The sequence below is a fragment of the Ovis canadensis genome, chromosome 8 (genome assembly GCF_042477335.2).
Source record: "Ovis canadensis isolate MfBH-ARS-UI-01 breed Bighorn chromosome 8, ARS-UI_OviCan_v2, whole genome shotgun sequence".
Classification (NCBI taxonomy): Eukaryota; Metazoa; Chordata; class Mammalia; order Artiodactyla; family Bovidae; genus Ovis; species Ovis canadensis.
In genome coordinates, this window is record NC_091252.1 from 95,172,987 (window position 1) to 95,196,296 (window position 23,310).

The following is a 23,310-nucleotide window of genomic DNA, read 5'->3' on the forward strand; positions in this document are numbered from 1 at the left end:
TGGCAGTGGGTTCAGGAGACAGGACATGCTGAGCCTGTTGGGGCCCAAAGTGTAACATCACTTGGTTGATACCTGTGGCTCCAGGGACAACCATGAGAACTGGAGCTGCTTCCAGGGCTTTCCCTTCAGAGCAGAAAGCTGGAAGCAGAGGTCAGTTATGATCCAGGGGTCCCCAGGGCACCCCACACAGGGCTGGCAAGGCACAGTGGTTCTAAGCATCAGAGGAAGGGCCACGAGGAGGTGGACAGGCAGATGGCAGGAGAGCCCCCACCCAGAGAATGGGGGGACCCCTGTGTCTCCTCTCCAGTGGGTGGTGTTTTCTGAGTGAGCAAGACTGGCAGAGTCCTCCTCAGTGACTAGACATCTGCTGACAGTGCTGTCCCTGAGAAGCTGGGAGGAGAGGGGCCATTCTCTTGAGCGAGTGAAAGCCCCACTCACCTCCTCTCCAGGCCACATGGGACCCTCTGAGTCCCGGAAACCCACCCGGTCAGGGAGCTGTGTCTGAATCCTTACAGATATTCAGAGCCCAACCACTGATTCAGAACCCATGTGGCTGGATTTTTTTTTTTTTTTGGTTGGTTTTTTTTAAGTGAAGTCATTTTGCACAAAAGTCCAGAACACCCAAAACATGTCAATTGTTTGCTGGTTCTGAAACTGGGGTGACTGCATGGGCAGGGCAGCCCTTCAGGTCCTGAGCCCCCTTTCTGTCCTTGGAAGGCCTTAATTTTTCCATGGTGTGCCCTCCAGTGACCCTGAGTCACTCCCCCAACTCTCCTCCCCACAGAGCAAGTGTGTGGGCCCCTGACCCCCAGAAACAGGTCTCCCCAGATAATATACGGACTAGGACATATATTGTACACACATATAGATACCTGTGTTTTATGTTAATATAGATATATACTGTAAATAGCATATATACTTGAGCACTATATGTTAATATATATTTAAAAAAACAACAAACACCTGCTCCCATGTAACCTACACTACCAATTGCCCTCTGCCATTACCCACCTCTTTCATAGTTGCATAACCCCAATTGTGTATTAATCTTATACGAGCCAGCACCACTTCTCAAGATTCAAGTAAAGTATCACTGGTCTCGGAGAGAAATCAACATGGGCCACAAACACAAGCCTCATGCATAATTTCACGTTTTCTAGTAGGCACCCTGAAAAGAAGTAGGACAAGAGAAAAATCAATTTTTATAATCTGTCTTAATTAGCCCAATATACTTAAGATATTATCATTCAATATGTAATCAGTTTAAAAATTATAAATGAAAACTTATAAGGACACTGAAAGTGTGGGAGAACCCCGAGAGTTGAGGGCAGAAGAAATGAAAGAATGGAGTTGCGATTTACTGAGGCAGGACAACTAGAGGAAGGGCAGATTTGGGGCAAAGAAGAAATCAAGAACTCAGTTTTGATGCGTTGTTTGAGATGCCAGTCAGACATTGCATGGTCAAGCTCAATTTGTGGATTTACAAGATGGATTTACGAGTCTGGAGTTTGGTGGAGAGGTCCAAGTTGGAGGTCTAACTTGGGGAATCATTAGCACATGAATGAATTTTAAAGCAATGAGATGGGATGAGCTCATCAAGAAAGAGAACAAATAGAGAAGAAAGGTTTGAGGACTGGCCTCAGGGTATCTGAACATTCGAAGTCCAAAAAAACCGGAAGAATCCCAAAAGGTGACTGAGGGGCAGTGTCAGTGTTATAGGAGGGGAACAGAGGAGCCAAGAAAAAAAAAAGTGTTTCAGAGCAAAAGGGCTGATCAACTACATCAAATGCCGCTGATGGGTCAGGAAAAGAAGGTCACCCGCTGGGTCTGTCAGCACATCAGGAACTCTGCTAAGAGGAGCTCCCGTGGAGGAGAGGGCAGTAAAGCCCACTCATGCTCCACGTCAGGGAAATGGAACTCAGAACCACAGGGAGATAGTACGTCACACCTGTCAGACTGGCAGCTGTCAGAAAGTCAAGAAATGACAAATGTTGGTGAGGATGAGGATAAGAGGGAATCCTTGTGCACAGCTGGTGGGGAGGGGGTGGAGCCACCATGGAGAGCGAAATGGAGATTTCTCAAAAACTTAGAAAGAGAGCTTCCATACGATCCAGCAATTACACGCCTGGGTATTTATCCAAAGAAAACAAGAACCTAACTCAAAAAGATACATGTGCCCTCATGTTCATTGCAGCATTATTTACAACAGCCAAGACATTGAAACAATATGTGTCCATAAATAGATGAATGGATTTGAAAACGTGGCATACATTTAAAATGTGGATTTTTAAATGTACTAATGTGAGAGTTGGACCATAAAGAAAGCTGAGCGCCGAAGAACTGATGCTTTTGAACTGTGGTGTTAGGGAAGACTCTTGAGAGTCCCTTGGACTGCAAGGAGATCCAACCAGTCCATCCTAAAGGAAATCAATCCTGAATATTCATTGGAAGGACGGATGCTGAGATGAAGCTCCAGTACTTTGGCCACCTGATGTGAAGAGCCAACTCACTGGAAAAGACCCTGATTCTGGGAAAGACTGAAGGCAGGAGAAGGCGACGGAGGATGAGATGGTTAGATAGCATCATCAACTCAAAGGACATGAATCTGAGCCAACTCCAAGAGATAGTGAAGGACAGGGGAGCCTGGCATGCTGCAGTCCATGGAGTCTCAAAGAGCCAGACACGACTTAGTGACTGGATAACAACAATACAATGGAATATTAGCCATAAAAAAAGAAGGAAATCTTTCCATCTGCAACAAAATGGATGGGCCTTGAGGGTGTTATGCTAAGGGAAATGTCAGACAGAGAAAGACAAATAGCAGATGATTTCACATATGTACAGAATCAAAAACAAAACAAACAGCAAATTCCCATTGGCTGTCTATTTTACATATTGTACTGTAAATTTCCATGTCACTCTCTCCATGCTGTATGACTCGGGGAACTCAAACAAGGGCTCCGTGACAATCTAAAAGGGTGGGATGGGGAGGAAGATGGGAGGGGGGTTTGGGAGGGAGGGGACATGGGTGTACCTATGGCTGATTCTTGTTGATGTATGATAGAAAACCACAAAATACTGCAAAGCTATTATCCTTTAATTAAAAACAAAAAGGAAAAGCCCAAACTTGTAAATAAAAGATTGGAGGTTTTCAGAGGCAAGAGGTGAGGGGTGGGTAAAATGGGTGGAGAGAATCAAAGTGTACAAACTTCCAGCTATAAAATAAATGTCATGGGAGTGTACTGTCCAGCCTGGTGACTATACTTAATAATACTCTGCTGTATATTTGAGACTTGCTAGTACATCTTAGGGCTTCCCTGGTGGCTGCCTGCAATGCAGGAGACCCGGGCTCAATCCCTGAGTTGGGAAGATTCTCTGGAGAAGGAAATGGCAACCCACTCCAGTACTCTTGCCTGGAAAATCCCATAGATGGAGGAGCCTGGGAAGCTGCAGTCCATGGGGTTGCAAAGAGTCGGACACAACTGAGCGACTTCACTTTAGTACATCTTAACAGTTCTCATCACTGTGGCTGATTCATGCTGTATATGGCAGAAACCAAACAACACTATAAAGCAATTATCTTTCAATTGAAAATAAGTTATTTTTTAAAAGTTCTCATCACAAGAAAAGTATTTGTAACTATGTGTGGTGATGGATGTTAACTAGATTTATTGTGGTGATCACTTATCAACACAAAAAACTATCAAATCATGTTGTACTAACATGACTAGCACAATGTTACATGTCGGTCACAGCTCAGCATTTTTTAAAACCTGACTGGAGAAGATTCAAAAGAAAATTGAAGGAACAGAAGAAGAGTTAGTGAGTAGGGAAACCATTTGAAGCAGTTTTGCTGTAAAAAAGAGAAACAGTTATTTTAGTGTAGAAGTTTCAGGGTTGTTGTGTGTGCTTCCTGTGTGAGTACCATTCAGTGGAGTGGAAATATGATTTTGAAGAAAGGGAAAGATGAAATTGACACAAGGGAAATTCTTAGGTAGACAGGATGGGAGGGGCAGCAGTCCACAGTTTGAGAAAGCGAGATGAAGATAGGAATACAGAAGCCCACCCGGGATCTCCTGTTATGTAAAGCTATACATGTCCGATGCAATGGACGTGAGTTTGAGCAAGCTCTGGGAGTTGGTGATGGACAGGGAAGCCTGGCATGCTGTAGTCCATGGGGTTGCAAAGAATTGGACACGGCTGAGCAACTGAACCGAACTGATACATTTTAATGTTTGTTGTTGTTGTCCCGTCGCTAATTGGGACCCCATGGACTGCAGCACACCAGGATTCCCCATCCTTCACTATTTCTGAGTTTGCTCAAATTCATGTCCATTGAGTCAGTGATGCCAGCCAACCATTTCATCCTCTGTCATCCCCTTCTCCTCCTGCCTTCAATCTTTCCCTGAATCAGGGTCTTTTCCAATGAGTCCGTTCTTCACATCAAGTGGCCAGAGTATTGGAGCTTCAGCTTCAGCATTAATCCTTCCAATGAATATTCAGAGTTGATTTTCTTTGGGATTGACTAGTTTGATGTCTTTGATGTCCAAGGAACTCTCAAGAGTCTTCTCCAGCACCACAATTCAAAGGCATCAACTAAGCCATGTTATTTGATTTTTCAGCTGTCTATAGGCAAAACAACATCCTAGTAGAAACATTTTACCAGGAGACCCTAAAGGGGTTTACCAAGTGACTTACATGATCGGTAAAGACATGGGCTTTGAAAGCCAATAGACCAACAGGCAAAGCAGAGATTCGGGACCTTCAGAACAATGAGGCTCTCAGCTGCCCTACTACTACCACTACTAAGTCGCTTCAGTCGTGTCCGACTCTATGCGACCCCATAGACAGCAGCCCACCAGGCTCCTCCATCCATGGAATTTCCCAGGCAAGAGTACTGGAGTGGGGTGCCATTGCCTTCTCCCTCAGCTGCCCTGGAAGCCACAAATTGAAGCTCAGAATAAGAGGGTTTCCAATACTTTAAGAATGTAATAATTTAACTCTGCTGTCTATTTGTCCTACACTGATGACTTTCTCAATAAAAACCAAGAGCTGGACCTCTCCCAGAAAGCACATTCATCCTATTCTGAGGTCATTCCCCTGGAGTAAGGAGCTCCTTTGGAAATGGATGCGTTTTTTGGCAGGAGACAGCAGGAAAGAGTCCCACATTCTACTCAGTAGACATCCCCTGACTCCTACCTAAGCTCAGCTGAGTTTCCAGGAGGTGGGAAATGGAAGTCAGTTTTAAGGACAGAGAAATGAAATGCCATAAGGGGAAGTTAAGGGCTCTGCACTCACGATCCCAACGTGGGGGTGGGATTTTCCCCACACCACCAAGTGACGCTCTGTGACACCAACTGGGTCCTACAAATCAGCTCCATTCTGACACCATCTATCCGCAGAGAGCATCAGGTTCTGCAGGTAAAGGGCTCAGACCCCAAGCACAAGTCCAGGTTGTTACCTGTGCTTCTGCTTGGCTACAAGTTGGAGGTTCAAACAATCCCCTCCAACTCAAAAACAAACACTGCAGCAGTTTCCCGTGGCTCATAGAAAGTGAAACTCCAAGCACAGCCTCCTGGCTCCTTCCTACACTGTAGCCCCGCCCCCTCCCCAGCCATGGTGCCTCAGCCCCTCTGTCCTTTTTCTGTCCTTCACACACACCACGTGCCCTCCCCTTCGTCTGACACACTTCTCCCTCCATCCTGCCTCATTTTCTCTGCTTGAGCCTCATTTCCACTCAGAACCTTCGTAACATCCCTGAGCGGGTTACATCCCCATCCTGTGTTCTCATTAAGCGGTGTGTGTCTCTTTGCTGCAGACACTGTTTTGAGTCCTGTTGGGCTGACATGATCAGTACCCAAGAAGGCGTTATACTCCCACCACCAGGCATAGAAGAGGTAATTGGTCAGGATGGGCTGAATACATGATATAAAGATGAAACGCGCATCAGAGTAGTTCTCTGCTGTCTACAGAGTGCTTCTGCACAGAGTAACATGTCACCTTACAACTTCACTTTGAAGGCAATGTTAGCACCACCTTTCTGTAGATGACAAAGCTTAGTTTTCTTAGATTTAGTTCTGTTTTACTCTCCTGTGATTTTGTAAAATGCTATTTCATTATTCCTGCTCTAATCTTTACTATTTCTGTTCTTGTCTTTTTTGATTTTGCTCAGTTGCTCTTTTCCTTCTTAAACTGGAACTCAGCTCACTGATTTCATAAACTTTTTTGTATACATTTAAAGCCAGAAGTTGCACTCAATATATTGCCTTAGCTATAATACATTCCACAGTTTTGGGTAGTGTTTTTGGTATTAGTTCAAAATATTTAAATTCCCCCATTAAGATATTTTCTTTGCTCTAGGAATCATTTAGAAATCATATTTGATTTGACTTTTAAAATGCTTATATCACAAAAACTTTAGGGGATATCTTTTTAGCTGTTGCTCTCAAAAAATTGCTGTAGTCTGGTCAGACTTTTTATTATTGATTGTTTGGTTTTGTTGTGATTACCTTATGGTCAAGTATGTAACCAATTATTGTAAATGTCACATGAGTTGCTTGAAGCCTCAATGTTACACAGGGTGGCCCACTTGGATGGGGGACTCTAGGACTTAGTGTGCCTGATATTCCTCTTGAGAAACTTAGGTTTATAAAAGTTTTTGCTTTTTACTTCCTTTCTTTTTTAAGTTTATTTTATTGAAGTACAGTTGATTTACAATGTTGTGTTAATTTCTACTTTTTCTACAGCAAAGCGATTCAGTTATACATATCTATGTATATGTTCTTTTTCATTTTCTTTTCCATGATAGCTTAAGTCGCAGGATACTAAACATAGTTCCCCATGTGGTACAGGTGGGCCTTGTTGTTTATTGACTCCATATATTATAGCTTGCACCTCCTAACCCCAACCTCCCAATCTTTCCCTCCCCCCACCTTGGCAACCACCAGTTGGTTCTCTGTGTCTGTGAGTCTCTTTCTGTTTCATAGGTAAGCTCATCTGTGCTGTATTTTAGATCCCACATATACGTGATATGGTCTTTGTCTTTCTCTTTTCAACTTACTTAGTGTGAAAATCTATAGGTCCATCCACGTTGCTTGTGCTTCCTTTCTAATCACTGTAATAGAATGGAATGTGTTTCTGCTGATATTAGTACATTTTTTGAGTCATTTGTGCCATCCACCGTGTTAATCTGCTTTACGAACATGATCTCAGTTAACTCTTACCACATCCTGAGAGGGTATCTTTTATTAATGCAGCCATTTTACAGACAAGCATACATGGCACTCAGAGGTTAATCAAACTTCCTAAGGCAACTCCACAGTAGAGCTGGTTCTCATCTTGGTTTACATGACTCCCATGGCTGCACATTTAAGGACAACATGCTGGACCAAGGGAGTGAGCTGCCACGTCTTGCTGGGGAATTAGGTAATCCCCGCCTCTCCAACTAAATGAATCTGAGCCCTTCTAGGCCATGGACAACTCAGAGAAAAGACACATGTGATTCCAACAGGGTCTGTTTTCCTCTGCTTGGTTTACAACAGCAAACTATCTTCTCCTAATCCTGTTCAGTTCAGTTCAGTCACTCAGTCGTGTCCGACTCTGCGACCCCATGAATCGCAGCATGCCAGGGCTCCCTGTCCATGACCAACTCCCAGAGTTCACTCAGACTCACGGCCATCAAGTCAGTGATGCCATCCAGCCATCTCATCCTCTGTCAGCCCCTTCTCCTCCTGTCCCCAATCTCTCCCAGCATCAGAGTCTTTTCCAATGAGTCAACTCTTCTCATGAGGTGGCCAAAGTACTGGAGTTTCAGCTTTAGCATCATTCCCTCCAAAGAAATCCAAGGGTTGATCTCCTTCAGAATGGACTGGTTGGATCTCCTTGCAGTCCAAGGGACTCTCAAGAGTCTTCTCCAACACCACAGTTCAAAAACATCAATTCTTCGGTGCTCAGCCTTCTTCACAGTCCAACTCTCACATCCATATGTGACTACTGGAAAAACGATAGCCTTGACTAGACGGACCTTTGTTGGCAAAGTAATATCTCTCCTTTTGAATATGCTGTCTAGGTTGGTCATAACTTTTCTTCCAAGGAGTAAGAATCTTTTAATTTCATGGCTGCAGTCACCATCTGCAGTGATTTTGGAGCCCCCCAAAATAAAGTCTGACACTGTTTCCACTGTTTCCGCATCTATTTCCCATGAAGTGATGAAACTGGATGCCATGATCTTCGTTTTCTGAATGTTGAGCTTTAAGCCAACTTTTTCACTCTCCTCTTTCACGTTCATCAAGAGGCTTTTTAGTTCCTCTTCACCTTCTGCCATAAGGGTGGTGTCATCTGCATATCTCAGGTTATTGATATTTCTCCCGGCAATCTTGATTCCAGCTTGTGTTTCTTCCAGTCCAGCGTTTCTCATGATGTACTCTGCATAGAAGTTAAATAAGCAGGGTGACAATATACAGCATTGATGAACTCCTTTTCCTATTTGGAACCAGTCTGTTGTTCCATGTCCAGTTCTAACTCTTGCTTCCTGACCTGCATACAGATTTCTCAAGAGGCAGGTCGGATGGTCTGGTATTCCCATCTCTCTCAGAATTTTCCACAGTTTATTATGATCCACACAGTCAAAGGCTTTGGCATAGTCAATAAAGCAGAAATAGATGTTTTTCTGGAACTCTGTTGCTTTTTCCATGATCCAGCAGATGTTGGCAATTTGATCTCTGGTTCCTCTGCCTTTTCTAAAACCAGCTTCAACATCAGGAAGTTCATGGTTCATGTATTGCTGAAGCCTGGCTTGGAGAATTTTGAGCATTACTTAAATTCAGACTTAAATTGAAGAAAGTAGGGAAAACCGCTAGACCATTCAGATATGACATAAATCAAATCTCTTATGATTATACAGTGGAAGTGAGAAATAGATTTAAGGGACTAGATCTGATAGACAGAGTGCCTGATGAACTATGGAATGAGGTTCGTGGCATTGTACAGGAAACAGGGATCAAGACCATCGCCATGGAAAAGAAATGCAAAAAAGCAAAATGGCTGTCTGAGGAGGCCTTACAAATAGCTGTGAAAAGAAGAGAAGTGAAAAGCAAAGGAGAAAAGGAAAGATATAAGCATCTGAATGCAGAGTTCCAAAGAATAGCAAGAAGAGATAAGAAAGCCTTCTTCAGCAATCAATGGAAAGAAATGAGGAAAAGAACAGAATAGGAAAGACTAGAGATCTCTTCAAGAAAATTAGAGATACCAAGGGATCATTTCATGAAAAGATGGGCTCAATATAGGACAGAAATAGTATGGACCTAACAGAAGCAGAAGATAATAAGAAGAGGTGGCAAGAATACACAGAAGAACTGTACAAAAAGATCTTCACGACCTAGATAATCACGATGGTGTGATCACTCACCTAGAGCCAGACATCCTGGAATGCGAAGGCAAGTGGGCCTTAGAAAGCCTCACTACGAACAAAGCTAGTGGAGGTCATGGAATTCCAGTTGAGCTGTTTCAAATCCTGAAAGATGATGCTGTGAAAGTGCTGCACTCAATATGCCAGCAAATTTGGAAAACTCAGCAGTGGCCACAGGACTGGAAAAGGTCAGTTTTCATTCCAATCCCAAAGAAAGGCAATGCCAAAGAATGTTCAAACTACCTAATCCTGTTAGTTGGGGTTAAATCAAGTTTCAATTACACATTAAAATCAGAAGCGGTGTGGGTGCTAGGATGAGAGAAGCAGGGCAGAAGCCCTTTAGAGCTCCAGTCTGATGGTCCCTCACTGCACCCAGCGACTCCCTTCACCTTCCAAGCAAGGGGACTCTACCCTACATGGGCCACGAGAGCAGGAACCAGCATCTTCTCTGTTTTAAAATGTATCCAAGCCAGGGTGGCCTACAGTGAGATATAGATATAACAACGCTATAAGACAGAAACAGGAAGCATACGAAAAGAGAAAAATCAGTATACCAAGACCTTGGCTCCACCATTTATCAACTGTGTGTCCTTGAGCAAGTCTTAATCTCTCTGGGCCTTCAAGTTCCTTACATGTAACATGGAGATAGCAATGGTATCCACTTCACAGGATGTTATGGTGATTAAGTGAGTAAATATACACAGAACACTGAAGGCAGCATCTGGCTCATCACAATGGCTATATAAATGTTAGCTACTATTATGTTGGTTTCCCAACAGAAGAGACACTAGAGCAATGAATAAATTTATATCTAAACTATGCATTTTGGAAGCTCTTTCCCAAGGGAAAAACTGCCAGGCATCAAGACGGAAACTTGAATAATACTTGTGTTTTCAGTGAAGTTTCTGATGGGCCAAACGAGATGCTGAAAGTTTATGTTCTGAAGCTGATACTTTTCCTGTATTTGAATAATTCTTGACATAAACTTGGAATCCTATGTGAGCATACAAAACTATTTTTAGTCATTAATTCACAGAGACTTAATGTGGTCATGTGGAAGTTAACGCCATTTTTTTTTCCAAATAATTTTCCTGCCACAATTTAAGCTAGAAACTGGCCAGTTGGAGGGCACTCATACTTTCCGCATAGCTCAGTTGGTAAAGAATCCGCCTGCAATTCAGGAGACCCAGCTTCAATTCCTGGGTCGGGAAGATCCACGGGAGAAGGGATAGGCTAACCACTCCAGTATTCTTGGGTTTCCCTTGCGGCTCAGCTGGTAAAGCTAACCCTAGCCTCCAATGTGGGAGACCTGGGTTCGATCCCTGGGTTGGGAAGATCCCCTGGAGAAGGGAAAGCCTGCAGTATTCTGGCCTGGAGAATTCCATGGACTATGGGTTGCAAACAGCTGGACACAATTGAGTGACTTTCACTTTCAGGTAGTTAGTGGTTAATCAACAAGATTTAATTTGGCACCTTCCCTAGAGCAGACCCACCCAACTTTGGAGATAACTGGAATGCAATCTTCTATACATTTTTAATCTTTCTGACTCTGTTTTTCTCCTTCTATATAAATGAAGGGCCACTGACATGGTAAAATGATATTACACAGGAAAATCCCATGGACAGAAGAGCCTGGTGGGCTATAGTCCATGGGATCGCGAAGAGTCAGGCATGACTTAGTGACTAAAGAACAACAATTAAGATTCCTCCCAGCACAGTGCCTGGCTCTAAGCAGGCACTTGAGAGCTAGGTTTCCATCTCTTCCCTTTCTTCACAGGTCGTGACCTCTGCTTTGAGGGGCTCACCACCCTCAACCCTGTGGTCAGGGCAAAAGCTTAGGGGGCTGCAGGGCTTGACTGAGCTCAGACCCCCACTGAGGCCTGGGTAGAGTGACAGCCTGCCAAGTGGGTTTGCGGGACCCGGGAGTGCCTAAATCGATGGTGGATTCAACAAGGCGGAGGTGGTCTGAGCCCCTCTCAGGAGGGTTTGCCTGGTGGTGGGCGGGAGGCGGGCAGGGAGCGGGGTCTGAGGCAGCAGAGGCTCCTCAGGGAAGTTCTGAAATGTTGTCTAGAGACGAAATCGCCCCTCCCGCGGCTTCCTTACTGTTGTTTCTAATTAGTTCCATGAATCTGTCCGGGTCGCTGAGGTTACTTTGAAAGGAAGCATGGAGAAGTGGGTGGCTTTCCTCTCCCATTGTCGGGTGACTAATAAAGCCGTCTTGTTTTGTTTTCTGGCCTGAGACTCTGTGAACATTTTAAGAAAGAACAGAGACCTTTTCAGAGAATGCAGAGCCTCTGTTCTGGAACTCCCCCCGGAGGAAGGCACCTCCAAAGCTCTCTACCCAGCCCCGCCAAGGGAGAAAACAAGAACACTGCCGGACTCAAACGTCCATGTTCGATGGAAGCGCCGACGTGCTGACATCATTCGTGCGTTTTAAAGCCTGACGTGAAAACTCCTCCGAAAATGAAGCTAACAGCCCACGTGTTCACTTTGGTCATTGGACGAAAACAGAAAAGGAACATCTTCTGTTAAAATGAAGCCCTGTGAGCCCCAGGTGCCTCACCGGATGGAAGATCCCTCAGCCGGAGCTGTGGTGACTCAAGAAACCCAGGAAACCACCAAAGTTGGGAGGAAAATTCAACAAACCTGAAGGTGAAGAGCAACCCCACGAAAGAGCTTCATGGTATCAGTATATTAACTGAGACCCTCTGATAAGCAAACACTAAAATGTGAAGTTCTAAAATGATAAATCCATAAATGCAAAGTAATGCTGCTGTCTACCTTAAATGTTTCAGGTAAAATTTCTTTTGAAAATAAAAGTAAGAATATCTGAAAACAACAACAACAACTGGGAGGACCTCTCAAAAGCTGAGCAGGACTGAGGCAGCATTGCCCGAATCCCCAGAATTTTCCTTAACCTCCTGGTTGGGGTACAGAATGTAATTTGTGGGTCTGGAAAGACATACATGCTCATGTCGCAGTGACAATTTCATCTAATCATTCATAGATAGAGGAATCAGTTGTCCAGTCGCTCAGTTGTGTCCAACTCTTTGTGACCCCATGGACTGCAGCATGTCAGGCTTCCCTGTCCTTAACCTGGTGATTGTCAAAGACAGACTTCAAATTAAATGAATCCACTGCTGTAAAAACCACTGTCTTCTGGCTGAAAAATTGCTTTCTTCATTGTCAATTTCTAGTTCATCATTACTTTTTCTCTACTTGATCATTTGAAATCACTGGATTTAGAAGTTTGATTTTGACCAAATAACAATGTCTTTAAAAAGTATGGCCTTAATTGTTCCCTTACTTTCAAAAATGCCATCACACACTGAGGGTGTCATTCATTCACCAAATATGTGTGCATGCATCTATCACATTTTGCAGGAGACTGTATTAAGAAGAGTCATGTAAACAAATCACAAGCACCTGAAAAGTTCAGTAAGAAGGCCAAACAATGAACACAGGAAGAACAATCAGAAATCTATGTTTAATTCGTAAATAACACTCAGAAAGACACAGCCTGAGTTCAGCACCGAGAACCTGCAAGGTTGTCCGGAGTGGGCCAGGAGTCTTGTGAGAGAGATCAATCTGGATTTGGACCTTTAAAGATACAGAAAAGTTGGAAAATCTTAGAGGCTAAGAGAAGACATTTCAGAACAGAAAAATTATGTGAATAAAAGCTTGAAATCTGAAAAATGTTGAAAAAGTTTCTTAATGGAAAGTTCCGTAGCCTGATACCAGAACCAACCAGCGATGGAATTAATGGGAAGAACATACCCTTACCTCATCTCCTCTGCTGCTTCGCTGCTGCCCTGGGTCCTGGCATACAGGGTCAGTGATGTAATTTGCCAAAGTAAATGCAAAATGAAAACGCACAGCCCGACGGGGTGGGGAAGCGAAACTCCCCTTCCCTTGGGCCCATCACACCAACACACAAGGAATGGATGACCCCAAGGAACTGCAACCTCTGCACAGGATGTGCTGGGCCCCTGGACCAGGAGCAGGTGAGAGGCCCCTGCCAAAGCCAGATAACAGCCAGCCTAAGACAGGACAACCACCATCTTGCTCTGCCCCAGATGCCGTGGGGCCTGCACTTGACTCTGACCCTCCTGGGCCCACAGGCAGGCCCTGACAGGAGTGGAAATGGAGCCTGGGCCTCCCCACCAATGCCCCTGGGCAGAAGGCAGCAGGGGTCCTAGCAGGCGAGTGGGGAAGGCGGAAGTGGAAGATCAAGAGAAGGGGGAAGACCAAGTCCTCAGGGAGCTGGGTAACTGAAAGACGTTGCAGTGCAGTCAGCAAATGTGAAGGGTCAAGTTATTCTGTGAATAACATATATTCTGGTTCTGCTTATTCCCCTGCACCCCGGAGACCCCCAAGACAGTGACTCTCCCAGCCTGACTGACCCCATCCTGTCACTCTTTGGAAAAACTGTCTACCATTAAGAGATGATGGACAGAATCAAACCAATTCATCAAGTGATTCAATGTGCAAAATCCAAAATAATAACTTTGAACCTCAGCTCTCCCTGTTATAGCTTATGTAACTATTTTTTGTCCCCTCTTTTTATTTAGTCTACTAGGACAAAAGACCAACTATCATATTTGCCACAGAAGGTCCTTAAGATGAATGAGCATCAATCTTTTTGAGCTACTGCTGTCATATCCTTCCATTATCGACGCATTGCTTACTTTTTAGATCATTTCACATCTTCCAAGAGAAATTTTGTTAATTCTTAACCACACTTAAGAAAAATCTGGGTGATTCCAGCTAAAGATTTGTCAATTTTGTTTATCTTTTCAAAGAACCAGCTCTTGATTTCATTTTGTCTTCTTAGTTCTCTGTTTCATTTATTTCCGGTGTAACCTTTGTTGTTCCCTTCCGGTGACTAACTTTGGACTTTGTTCTTCCTTTTCTAGTCTCTTGAGGTATAAAGTTAGGTTGCAATTGGAGATTTTTCTTTTTTCCTGAGGAATTTCCTCTTTCTTTTATTTTTTAAATTTACTTTATTGAAGTATAGTTGATTTACAATGTTGTGCTAATCTCTGCTGTACTGCAAAGTGATTCAGTTATACATATATATACCTTCTCTTTTATAATCTTTTACTTTGTGGTTTATCACAGGATATTGAATCGAGTTCCCTGTGGTATACAGTAGGACCTTGTTGTTTATCCATCCTGTATATAATAGTTTGCATCTGCTAACCCCCAAACTCCCAATCCAACCCTCCTCCTTCCCCATCCCCTTGGCAACCACAAGTCTGATTAACTTCCCTCTTAGAACTGCTTTTGCTGTATTCCACAATAGGATTCTAGAAGTTGACTCTTCATTTCAGTTCTCCAAAGAGAATCAAAGGCCTGATAGCTTCCTGAAAGTAGGACAGAGCTTAAACACAAACAGAGAAGTCCTGACTCACAGGTCTGGGGTCAGCTGACATAGTTCCAGGAGGAGCAGCTGGAAACACACCTGAAGCCCCCCAGAAGCTGGTCCCTTGTGAAAGGCTCTGATGAGTGAGGGTCCCTGGGGGACATCACAGAAGGCCATTCACCCATGAAAACTACAACTCGAGATTCCACCGCAGAAATAAGACCTACCGTGGCATGCTGATTTTGCCCTCGTGTTGCAAAGGCCTGACCTTGCCTGTGTGTGCTCAGTCGCTTCAGTCGTGTCTGACTCTTTGTGACCCTATGGACTGTAGCCCTTCTCTGTCCATGGAATTCTCCAGGCAAGAATCCTGGAGTGGATTTCTATGCCCTTCTCCAGGGGATCTTCCCAACCCAGGGATGGAACCCAGGTATCCTGCATCTCCTGCATTGCAGGTGGATTCTTTACCACTGAGCCACCGGGAAAGCCCCTACTGATCTTAAAAATACATAAAATAGACATATTGGCCATCAGATGCATTATACTCCTAAACGAACCAGATATTTTTCAGTCAATTTTCTGATTAATCAGGCTGTTTGTCTTTCAGTCTTACACAAAGTTTTTCTAAAGGCAATTTGAAATCAAACAGCATTTTCTGTGATGTTTTTCCCCTACTTTTTATTTTTAACATTTTCAAGCTTGGAATAAGATGACAGAATGCCACAATGACTATCCCTACCCCCTCACCTACGTGCACCAGCTGTTACACTTTGTCACGCTGGCTTGGTTCAGCAGTAGTTCACCTTGGAGTCACACAGGATGAGCCTTGAGAAGGGTGAGAAGAGCCTCGTGCAGGCCAAGACGCCCTGGCTGCATGCCAACAGGTGGTTTCTCAGTCGTCAGGCATGTTGAGACCCTCTCGGCCTCTCTTGGCTAAGGCTTGACTGCTCTTTCTAGATTAAGAAACGAGATTAACTGAGGAAAAGTGTGCATTGCACTTACGCAAATGCACTTAAGGGAATGTCGATAAATTCAGTAAATACAGAGACTTCCCTGGCGGTCCAATGGTTAAGAATCTGCCTTCCAATGCAGGAAACATGGGTTCAGTCCTTGGGCAGGGAACTAAGATCTCACATGCCAAGGGGCAACCAAGTCCACATGCCACAACTAGAGAAAGCCAGCGTACACACCGCAGTGAAGACCCAGCACAGCCAAAAAGAAAACATTCAATAAATAGAAAAAGAAAGAAAGTGAAGTTGCTCAGTTGTGTTCGACTCTTGGTGACCCATGGACTGTAGCCTACCGGGCTCCTCCATCCATGGGATTCTCCAGGCAAGAATACTGGAGTGGGTTGCCATTTCCTTCTCCAGGGGCTCTTCCCGACCCAGGGATCGAATCCTGGTCTCCCACATTGCAGGCAGACGCTTTACCTTCTGAGCCACCAGGGAAGCCCAATAAATAGAAAGTGTATTTTTATTTACTTCAAGCAAATTTCAAGCAAAACATGTCTTACATTTGCATATATCAGACATCCACTCACCAAATGTATATGAAGCTCCTAGCCATGCCCAGCACTTTCCTGGACTCGAGACGTGGCCACACAGGCAAGCTCAGACCTCATGACCTTCACCACGGAGGGACGCGGACCAATGACGATGTAGAACAGAAATGCTGCACCAGGATGTGTGATCTGGAGGAAATGAAACGGGGCAATACTTAGGGCAAAGTTAGTGACTCCAGCTCATCCCTCAGAACCATGGGCCCAGCGAATGGAAAGAGCCAGAAAAACATGTTCCAGATACAAACAGGAGGAATGGAGTAGGGGGAGGAGGAGGAGGTGAGCCCAGAAACCATCAGGCCCTGATGCATAAGGTCTCACTGGCCTGGAAAATAACTTGAATTACATTCTAAATTCAGAGGAAAGTCAGTAGATTTTTATGCAGAGAAAGGGCACGATCTGAAAGAAATTGCAAAGATTCCTCTGGCTGTTGTGCAAAAACAGTGGTCGTAGGGTCTGTATTAGCTGCTACAGGATGCTGTAACAAAGTACCACAAACTGGAGGGAGGTGGGGAGGGTTAAAACAGAAATCTATTGTCTCAAAGTGCTGGAGGTCAGAAGTGCAAAATCAAGGTGTTGAGAGGTCTTGTTTCCTCCAAAGTCTCTAGAGGAGGAGGCTTCCTTGCCTCTTCCAGCTCCTGGTGGCCCCAGGGGTTCCAGAGACAGACTGGGACCTAGGCCCCTTTGCTGCAGTGCTGCAAAGCTTGCACCTGGACACACCTCTCCTTGAAATACAGAATACAAAGAAACCATAAGGGACTAAAAATAACTGTGTGCATGCCCAGTCGGGGCAAATTCTGGACCAAAAGATGCCCAAAAAATCCAGCTGCTCTTTCTGAGGAGCTGGGAGCAAAAACTGGGTGTTGGGAGCAAAAGCAGGGTACACATGCCCCCCTGCACTCAACACCACAAAGGGGTGGGCAGACCACCCAGGCCACTCCTCCAGCCCGACCCTAAACACACCCCTGCCCTCACCCTGTATAAGGGACGATATAAAGGAACACGTTTGCCCTCCCCACCCCATGGGAGGGAGCAAGTAAACGTGTTACTTGTTTTTGCTTCCTCTTGTAGCCAGCACAGGAGCCCCAATAAAGCCTTGCCTCAATTTTTATTCATTTTTTTAACATCTAGACAATTTATTAACACAAAACAATAACTTGAGGAATCCAGTTCACAGATAGTGACCACGGTGACCCCCCTTCCCGCGGGTGCTGTCAGAGGGGTTGGGCGTGACATCCTCAATCCACCCAATTTCCATCCCTGAGCGGGCGAGGGCTCCAAGCACTGACTGGGCCCCTGGTTCAGGAGTCTTGGTGGTATTTCCTCCTGCGGCCTGGAGTTTGATGTGGAGGGCAGTGATGCCCAGCTCCTTGCATCGCTGGGCTACATCCTAGGCAGCCAACATGGCAGCAGATGGCAAGGACTCATCTCAATCAGCCCTTCATCCCACCAGTTATACAACAGATGGTTTCCTTGCCAGAAAGATCAGTGACGTGGACAAAAGTGTCACTGAAGTGTGCAAAGGTGTAGCACACACCAAATACATTTTCTCCTTCAGCCACCTGAAGGCCAAGGCTGATGACCTTCTCTTCCTTCTTTTCTTTCCCCTTGAGAGCTGTTATTTCTGCATGTCTTCTCCATGCTCCACCCCCAGAAAGAGAGCTTGCTTGAATTTCTTGTCTGGCCTCTTGTTGTTGTTTAGTCACTAAGTCATGTCTGACTCTTTGAGACCCCGTGGATGGTAGCCCACCAGACTCCTCTGTCCATAAGGATTTCCTAGGCAAGAATACTGGAGTGGGTTGCCATTTCCTTCTCCAGGGGATCTCTCTGGACCAGGGATTGAACCTAGGTCTCCTGCACGGGCAGGTGGGTTCTTTACCACTGAGCCACCACCTCTAGTCAATTTCTACTGACTGGGGAAGGCCAAGAACTCAGTCGGTATCAGGCCTGGGTTCATGGCAGCAGCATCACAGTCTCTGCCTCCATCCTCACGTGGCCATCTTCCCTGTGTGTGTGTGTGTCTCCTTGTCTCTTCTGCTCACAAGCTTGCCAGCCAGATAGGATTAGAGCTAATGCTAGTGATTTCATTTTCACTTGATTGCAACTGCAAAGATCCTATTTCAACATAAGGGCAGATTTCCAGTTCCCAGGGGTTGGGACTTCAATTATCTTTTAGGGGAACACAGTGGGCAGGGGCACGGGAAGAAGTGAGGGGCTCTGTGGGGCTCCTGCCGTGTCCAGATCCGAGACAGGCAGCTGCAGTGCTTGGACAAGGAATGGGGGATACGAGGGGAGATTTTGTAAATCTACCCACAAGACTTAGGGAGAGTGAGAGCAAGAGGGCCATCAGAAGTGCCTTCTAGAATTTCGGATGACAAAAGTAGGAAGATGGTGCGGCCATTTACGAGATGGGAAAGTTAAGAGAAAGATTGAGTTTGGAGAACAAATCTGTAGCTGTCTTTGGAGCATGTTCAACTTGAGATGCCTTTGAGATGCGCCTGCGGAGCTATCAAGGAAACTCTTGAGTCTGCATGTCTGGGTCTCGGGGGAGAAGTCAGGACTAGACGTGTGGATTTGGAAATTAGTGGCATGGGGATCTTCATTTTAATTTCTTCTTTTTCATGTTTATTTATTTATTTTTGGCTGCACTGCTGGGCTTCATTGCTGGGCATAGGTTTCTCCAGTTGCAGCGCTGTGACGCTCGGGGTTTCTCATTCCAGTGGCTTCTCTTGCTGTGGAGCACAAGCTCTAGGGTCAGTAACTGCGGTTCACAGGCTCTAGAGTGCTGGCTCAGTAGTTGTGGCACAGAGCTTAGTTGCCCGAGCAGGGATGGAACCTGTGTCCCCTGCACTGGCAGGCAGATTCTTAACCGCTGAACCATCAGGGAAGTCCTTAATCTGAATTTCATCATGAGTAGGTCAGTTGAAACTTTGAATGAGAAAGTGATTTTTAAAAAATGATAAAGGCTACTTTAATCACCAATATGTTGCCAGAAAGTAATTGATGTGAAGAAAAGTGAAAGTGTTACTCAGTCGTGCCTGACTCTTTGTGACTCCAATGACTGTAGCCCACCAGGCTCCTCTGTCCATGAGATTCTCTAGGCAAGAATACTGCAGTGAGTAGCCATTCTCTTCTCCAAGGGATCTTCCCAACCCAAGGATCGAACCCAGGTCTCCTGCATTGCAGGCGGATTCTTTACCCAATGAGCCACCAGGGAAGCCCAGTTACTTGAAGCTCATAGCTAAACAGAGAATGTTGTGGAGTCACTGGCCGATGGTTTCGTTTACTCAGATATTAGGAAGTGAGGGGACCGTGCGTGGCTGGCTTTGTTACTCTGTGACTTGTGAGCCCTGGAATTTGGTTATTAATCAAGCAGAAGTGAATCCTGTGTGACATGACAAAAATGTTTCCATATTTTGAACAACTGTTCTTAAATCCAAAATAATCCCATAAGAAAGAGCTCCATTTGTTGATGTATGACTGCTGACAGCTTCTAAGCCTCATCCTTCCAGCCAACCCCTCCACCACATGGAGCAAGAAAGCCTGAGTGCGCCCTCTTTCGGCCCAGAGGGACAGTCCAACCATGGAAGCTTTTCCCATGCCTGGACCCTCAACTCAGCCCTGCCCCAAGAAGCCCCAGGCCAGTCTCTTCCTTGCTCTCTCAAGACTTGTCTGGACCAGCTTGAGAAGCCTATTCTGCTCTTCCCAAACGCCTGATTATGTGGGCAATAACCTTTCCACACACCCTCCTGCTGTGAGTGTGGCATCAGCAGTCTTAGCATCCAAACCCAGGGCCAGGTGGGATTCCATCTCACTTCTTCAAAGCAGTTAAAACAAAACCCAGGAATCAGCAGTAAAGTAGTGTTCAGGGAAGAAAAGGACTGTTTACCACTCCAACAGAAAAGACAGGAAGAAGCTGCGAAGGCTGATGAAACAGTGTCGGATAAAACAGCTGGATCCACAGGAGAGGAACCTGCAAGCCCGGGGCCACTCGGTGAGGCCCCAGCACCCCTTCAGAGGGGCATAGAGCCTCACCAGCAGAGAGTAAGAGCAGGCTGATGGTTGAGCCATGTTCCAATACAAATCAGAATCTCAATTTGAAAGAGAAAAGTGGAAGTCATTCAGTCGTGTCCAACTTTTTGTGACTCTGTAATACAGTCTGTGGAATTCTCCAGGCCAGAATACTGGAGTGGGTAGCCTTTCCCTTCTCCAGAGGATCTTCCCAACCCAAGGATCGAATCCAGGTCTCCCACATTGCAGGCAGATTCTTTACCAGCTGAGCCACAAGGGAAGCCCAAGAATACTGGAGCGGGTAGCCTATCCCTTCTCCAGCAGATCTTCCCAACCCAAGAATCGAACTGGGGTCTCCTGCACTACAGATGGATTCTTTACCAACTGAGCGATCAGGGAAGCCCCTTGAAATAGAAAGGTTAGTAAATTACAGAAATTTGCTTCTTGTGTTTGGGGGCTAGAGGACAGGTGGGGAGGCCCAGGAGATGCAGACAGCACGTGAGGCACAAAACTCACATCCTCCAACTTGCAGGACAAGACGAGTGACTGTGTTACCTGGAAAGCATACACCTCTGTGGTTTAACTCGTGTTTTCTCTAAACCAGCGGTCTCCAGCCTTTTTGGCACCAGGGATTGGTTTCGTAGAAGACAGTTTTTCCATGGACGGGAATGGGGGGATAGTTTTGGGTTTGCCTGCTGCTCACTTCCTGTCATGTGGCCCGGGCCACAGACGGGTCTATGACCCTGGGATTGGGGACCCATGTTCTAAACCACTCACAGTTTTCAGGTTAAGCCTTCTCAGAGCTGGTAATCTCTAAACATGTGTTGTATCTTGTTTCTACACCCTGGTTTTTGTACTCCTTTGTAGGAAATATGTACCAGATTATAGAAAGGCTCAGTCAGGATGGGGCTATGGTGGGGCGGGGCCGGTGCGTGCTTTCTGATGCAAAGGTCTCCATGGAGAACGTGAGAAAACACACCATGTGTGTTGGTGCAAAAAAGGAGGGCAGGGAAGGACAATCAGGGAACTTTGAGTGATACTGCAGAAAGGATGTGAGAGCCGAGTTCCAGCCCCATTTCTGTAACTGACCTTAGGAAACTCATTTAACATCTCACTTCCTCAATTTCTCCTCCATAAAAGAGCGAGGTTCAAGTGGATGGTCTCTAAGGTCTGAAATCACTACAGTTCCATAATTCATGGTCTCTAAGCCAAAGACGTCAGGCTTAAAAAGTTACAAATGACAGAGATGTGGCCAGATACAATCCCCTTCCAGCATGACTCGTTTGTAGCCTGTGAATCCATCTGAATGAGGTTCCAGGTCTCAGATCCTACCAGATCCCCCCATAAATCCTGGGAGACTGCAACCCTGTTATTTCCAGGGCTGGAGTCGATGGGCGCCAGCCTCTCCTGTCTCTGCCACACACCCCTTTGGAAACCACTCCAGTCACGAGGCGAACAGGAAATAACTCAGGTCTTCCAGCTCCCGTGGACGCTGTACACGGTTTCTCCACGGGAGCTGCCAAGATGCTAAGCTCCTGTCCGCAGTTTTAAGTGGCTGCTCTCGAAGAGACCAAGCAAGACGAGGGATGCGGCAAGGCCAGCCCCAATGCACAGAGTGCCGGAAGCCAAAGCCGACTTAAGCCCACAGAACCTGGACCAGGAAAAGGCTGGTTTCCTCTCTGTTTTGAAGGCACGAGAGACGCTCCCGAGAACCAAGCAGTCAAACTAACCCTGCTTGGAAGGATCTATATTCTAATGCTTTCTACATTATGCTGTTGGCCAGCCAGCCACCTGGCACATCTGTTTCCAGCTACGAAACTGTTCTTGGAAAACACTCTGGCACACGCATCCTGTCCTCAGACCATCTCCTCTCTCCAGGACCCCAGGAAAACCAAGACAAAACCAGGACCCCCGGAAAACCAAGACAAAGGTGGCCCTGGTGAAGATGAACTGAACCAGGTTCTATTGACTCACATTAAGACTCTGCAGAAGTCACCACTAATTTACATCTAAGTTGCATCCAGTTATACAGGAAATAAAGTCAGGCTTTGCTTGCTGATGTTATGGCTTTTTCCACGCATGCATGCTGACTTGCTTCGGTTGTGTCCAACTCTGTGCGACCCCATGGACTGACTGCAGCCTGCCAGGCTCCTCTGTCCAAGGATTCTCCAGGCAAGAATACTGAAGTGTGTTGCCACGCCCTCCTCCAGGGGGTCTTCCTGATGCAGGGATCGAAACTGTCTCTTACGTCTACCAGCATTGGCAGGAGGGTTCTTGACCATCAGCACCACCTGGGAAGCCATCTTGAGCCAAATCATGCGCCACTGTCTTCTTTCTCCGGATGGATATTTGTTACAGAATTACTCCTCCCTCTTCCCTGCAAATGGAGAGAACTTCCCCCCACCCGGTGTTTAAGCCCTTTGACCCTTTCTTTTGTCTACGAAGGGCTTCATCCACGTGGAGAGGGTGACAGGCCTGAGAAACTGAGGGACATCATGGCTGGCCTAAAGAAGAGGACTTTCACTTCTAATTACAAAACAAACCCACAGGCAGGAAGGCCAAGGGTCTCCAAACAGAGGAAAATAGGCTGCAAGTGTCAGACATTTTTTTATCTCTCCCTTAAGCAGCAGGATGAAACAAACTACAAGTGCCAGATTTTTTTCTCTTCACCATACAAAATTAAAAGGAGGTTTCTCTATGGAAATGTTTTTCTTAAGCTATGTTAATGAAACTACGTATTTGCTTTGGAATTTACCTTTCTTCAAAATGGTTCCACCTAAGACTAACTTTTTTTCTTTTCTCAAACCTTGGGCTGATAATAGCTCAACAAACCAGTATTCCCATCAATTGTTTTACAGCTGGGGGATGACACACGCCATGCCACCCTATCTCAAAAATGCACATTGTGGGAGAGGGGTCTGCTGAAACTCATCAGCCTTGAGGTGTCTCTCTTATCTGATTCACAGCTTTCTA

General features: G+C 45.6%; 1 pseudogene; it reads right to left on the minus strand.

Moving 5' to 3' along the window:
- Positions 1-17,497: 17,497 nt before the first annotated feature.
- On the minus strand, positions 17,498-22,640 carry LOC138445168 (small ribosomal subunit protein uS11-like; annotated as a pseudogene).
- Positions 22,641-23,310: the final 670 nt, after the last annotated feature.